The sequence below is a fragment of the Helianthus annuus genome, chromosome 4 (assembly GCF_002127325.2).
Source record: "Helianthus annuus cultivar XRQ/B chromosome 4, HanXRQr2.0-SUNRISE, whole genome shotgun sequence".
Taxonomy (NCBI): Eukaryota; Viridiplantae; Streptophyta; class Magnoliopsida; order Asterales; family Asteraceae; genus Helianthus; species Helianthus annuus.
Window position 1 is genome coordinate 150,063,976 of NC_035436.2, and position 4,949 is coordinate 150,068,924.

Genomic DNA, 4,949 nt, shown 5'->3' on the forward strand with positions numbered 1-4,949 from the left:
GGAGGAGAAAGAAACTATTAGCTTTGATTGACTAGAATACCCTAAACAAACTCACGCGTCTTTTTTCTTCCCTTCAATTTCCCTGATTTAATCTTAGCCCTTGATGTGAGTTAGGTGTAATATAATTTAGGTGTATATTTTAAGCCCTTTTTACACTTTTTAGCCAAGTTTTAAATTTATAAACACGACTCATGTGTAGTGTAACCTTTGATTATTTTCGCACTTTTGCACTTGTTTAAGAGAATATCTTAGTTATTGCAGTAGGCCCCACTTTTGAAGGCGACGTTACCCTCAACCCAGTAGTTTGAGTCAGCAAGGATACAATCCTAAAGGGTCGGATTATTGAAAAATAATTAATTAAGTTATTAATGCGTAATGTGGTAGGCCCCTCTTTTGAAGGCGACGTTACCCTCGGCTAAGTAGTCTAAGTCAGCAGGGATACAGTCCTAAGTAGCCGGGTTAAATTTTTAATAGTAGTTTAACTTATGAGGGGATCAAAGAGTTTGGACCCCCGCCATCCAATACCGTTGGGTATTGAAGGAGGTCCTACTAAATTTGACCCAGGTCCTTTGCAAGATCTATACACTGAACAATGGCAAGACTCTTACCAAACCGTTCCCTTAACCCCCGACCAGGTAGCCAACATACCTCCATATAGACCGTGGAGATATGAATGGTGAAAATCTTTTATTTTATATAGACAGTAAAATAATGCCAAGACATCACGGACAAACGATAAGGAAGAATCACCTTCAACATAAGAAACTAGTAATTAAAGTCATTAATACAAAAGCAATTAAAAAGTGCAAAAGATTAAAAATAAAAAGTATTGAACTAAACACTTGTCTTCACCAAGTGATGTAAGAGACTTAGGCAAACATGGCCTTTGATTGTCAAGAACTCTTACGATCAATCTTGGATCCCGAGACGACTCACATACTCTATGATGGACAATGGATGATGGTGGTGGATGATGGTGTTGTGATGGTGGTGGGTGAAGTGTGAGAGAGGTGGTGTGCCAAGGGATGAGTTGCAAGAGCTCCAAGCACTCTTATTTATAGGCTGAACAGAAGCTCGGGCACGGCCCCGTGTCCACTGGACACGACCCCATGTCAATCCTCCCCTCTTTCTTCATTAAAGGCAGTTTGTCTGCATTAGGTGACCACGCCCCCGTGTTCGCTGAGCACGACCCCGTGTGCAGAAGTATATCTGTACTATCAAGATTTGCCTGGATTCCGCAAATCTTATAGTTGACCACGGCCCAGTGTCCGCTGAGCACGGCCCCGTGTCCGCTGAGCACGGCCCTGTGGTGGGCGATGGAAGCTTCTATCACTTTGTCTTTTCTGCTGACACTTGGGCACGCCCCCGTGCTCACTGAACACGGGTTCAGTCTTCTGTCTTCTTGTTTTGCTTGGGAAGATGTTGTCGGGAGGTCGGGCATGCCACGTTTGTTCCTTTTTTTGTATTTATGTTAGATTTGGCTGTCTTTTTGCTTCTTTTGTCTATTTGAGCTCATTTAATCCTGAAAATACAAAACGAAGACAAAAGCACACTTTTTCCAACATTAGTACTAAAAAGGGTTAGTTTTATGCCACAATTGATGTAATTTATATGTAAAGATATGTATTTGTATGCTCAATAAAGGCTCAAAACTCACTTTTGTGGGAATGGGTTTTTATGTGATCAAGTATATATAATCAAATTTTAACTAAGTTTGTCATGCTGTTTCATAATTTTCTTATGTTGGTTCTTTTTATCACGACGCTATCGGTTGTAAATTTGTAAAAATATAACCTTTTTAGAACTTGAAATTCCCAACTTAAACTTAGACATGTAAAAAGAAAATGAATTTTTTTTTTTTTAAATTTGGCGTGATTAGCGGTTCCAATAGAGTTTTGTGTAAGGCTTGTTAATTAGGACTTGCAAGATTCAAAGTTTTAGCATCCCCCCACACTTAAATTACACATTGTCCTCAATGTGTCCCAAAAATAAGTTTTTAGGTTGATTGAATGTGTAAAAAGGTGTTAAAAAGCAAAATTTTATGTTACTGGCACTCTGGACACGGCCCCGTGGTGACCGGGCATGGCCCCGTGTCAGGTGCCAGTGACAAAATTTAGTAAAGAGAAACAGAAGCCTGGACACGGGGCGTGTTCAGTGAATACGACCCGTGTCCAGTTACCTGAACTGGGCGTTTTCTGCAGATTGTGCAGCACGGGGCCGTGTCGGGCGAACACGGCCCGTGCTGAACTTGCTGTAATGAAGAATTTTTGTCGGGAAGCTCGGTGCATGGGGTGATGTTTCTCGTTTCCCTTGTTATCCTTCACCATCCTGAGTATGTTTTATTCATCACAACATCACATAAAACAATCATTTTTCATTAAAGTCATAGAGAGAATTACATAACGTTCCTAGAAAATTAAAAACAAAGAAGACAAATAAAAGTTAAAAGTCCTAAACTAGATAGGTCAAGTGATACATAAAATTATCATAAGGAGTCCTACTTTTCATTAGGAACCAAAATCCCGGAAATAGGTTTCCGGTATTGAGAAGTGTAGTAGGACTCTTGGCCGAGTGTTATCTTCCTAGATGTTGTCAAAGCCATTCTTCTATCTCTCTTGGGAGGAAGAAGGTGGCTTCGTTTTGCTCAACATCTTGTGGAGGAGGGGAAACACCAACCGGGACCCCTTGCAATATGTCTCGAGGAGGCCCCGGGTGCATGGTGTACCACTCAGCTGGTATGATGACTTCAGGCACCACGTTCCATGCCCTTTGGGGTATTATAGGTACTAAAGGAGGAGAGGCGAGAATGTTCAACCTCTGGTGCAAGACGTTGACCTCCCGGAGACACCCTTCCAGTCCCACCGTTAGGTGATTGATACTGTCGACCAATGCTTCTTCCACCCCCGTCATTTCATCAATAGCCTCTCTTAAGGCGTAAACATAGTTTACAAGATAGTCTTCCGCCGTTGATGACCTCCTCCCCTGTCGGTTGTTCCTTGAGTGCAATGAAGACGTTCCGCTTGTTCTGCTAGCCATTATGGGAAAACAGACCGAAAAGAGCTCAACTTATATGAAACAGTACCTCAGACGCGGCCCCGTGTTTAATGAATACGGCCCCGTGTCCAGTTGTCTACAGGTTTTTAAAGTAAGGAATCTTGGAGTTTTAAATTATTTTCTTAGTTTATAGGTTAATTTTAAGCATAAATAATTCAAAGCAAAGTTGTATAACTTATTTTAAGCAAGATTCCTTGAATAATGACCTTACAAACACCACAATAAAGGTTGGAATCATGAAGCTTCCAAGCTTTAATGGAGGTAGTGTTTGGAAATTGAAGGAGAAGGCAATGAACAAAAGTGGAAAAGACAAGATGGTTTTTGAGAACCTTCTTTTAGAACATACCTAGGATAGTATGAGTGAATATCCCAGGAATCTCTGTCGTTTGAAGTGGTCTAAATGAGCTGGAATCTTGCTGCATTTATAGAAAACGACAGCATGCTGGACACGGCCCCGTGTAGGCTGGACACGTTCCCGTGTGCAGACAGAATCCTGACACATTTTTATGCGTATTCTGATGAAATCAGAAGAGAATCTTTTGGTGGACACGGGGGCGTGTTGACCTGGGCACGGCCCCGTGTCTGGAAGCTGTCTTTTGCCTATTTTCAAGGAACTTATCCGAATCGGGTGGTTCCTTACTGGACGGAACAAACCCAAAGTGCCTAAGGTACCTTAATTGCTCTAGATTAAGACGAGAACGCAAGAGGTTGTTGGTGACGGTGATTCCTATGCTAAATGTAGGTGGACAAGTCCAACTCTTTCCCGGGCTCTCGTTAAAGAAGGTGTATGCCGAATCGCTCAGGTCTATGTATGCACCGAACGAAGTCGATGGAGAGTCCTTCACGGCACAATCGGCACAGGGACGACTATCGTCCAAGTCTTAGCTAGAGTGGAGGGTATCATCGGGAGCAACGAGGTTGTTTTTATTTGAATGCGACCCCAACAATTCTTTTTGGTCATCGTCTTGAGATGAATTAAGGAAATCCATCTTAAGTTCTTTTAACCAATTAAGAACTAGATCTTCTAGTTGAAATAGTTCGTCGAGGAGCATTTCTCCTAGAATATCTGGTTGAGCGCATTCGAGGGAGAGATAAGGATTATTTTTACTTTCGCCCCTCTTAAGGCTACAGGAAAACGATGGGTCTATATAGTGGGGCTTATAGTTTAGAAAATAACATTCTAATTCTTTATGACCGCCACCACATAATTGACACCACGTACCATAACAGTGCCGAAAGTAAAAAATATCATTATCACTCACGTTTGTGTCAGAAATTACCAACCGTCGGGATCTTACGGTTCTAATTTCAGTAACTGAATCTTGGGCACGGGGGCGTGTTGAGTGGGCACGGCCCCGTGTTCAGCTTACTGTCTGACTTAAAACAGGATTGCCAGTTCCAATGATTGGGCACGGGGCGTGTTCAGCGGGAACGGCCCGTGCTGAGTTCTGCAGAAGCTGAAAAATTAAGAAAATCCTAAAAAATTAAAATATAATTAAAAATGATTAGGCCGCTGATTCCTAACTTTCTTAAAATCCTTGTGTCCCCGGCAACGGTGCCAAAAACTTGATGTGCGTTAGGTGTAATATAATTTAGATGTATATTTTAAGCCCTTTTTACACTTTTTAGCCAAGTTTTCAATTTATAAACACGATATTTACTAACACTAAACACACATACGGGCAAGTGCACACATCGTGGACGTAGTATAGTGTTGGTAAGATACCGAGGTCGTCCAAGCACACAAGAGCTTTTAGTACCGGTTTATCCTCAACGTCTAATCAAATCAAAATGTTAGAAGAAAAGGTTTTTAAACTAGAAAAATAAAACTAACTAAAATGTTGAACAGTAAAATAAAAGTAAAAACAAATAGACAAGATGAATCACCTGGATCC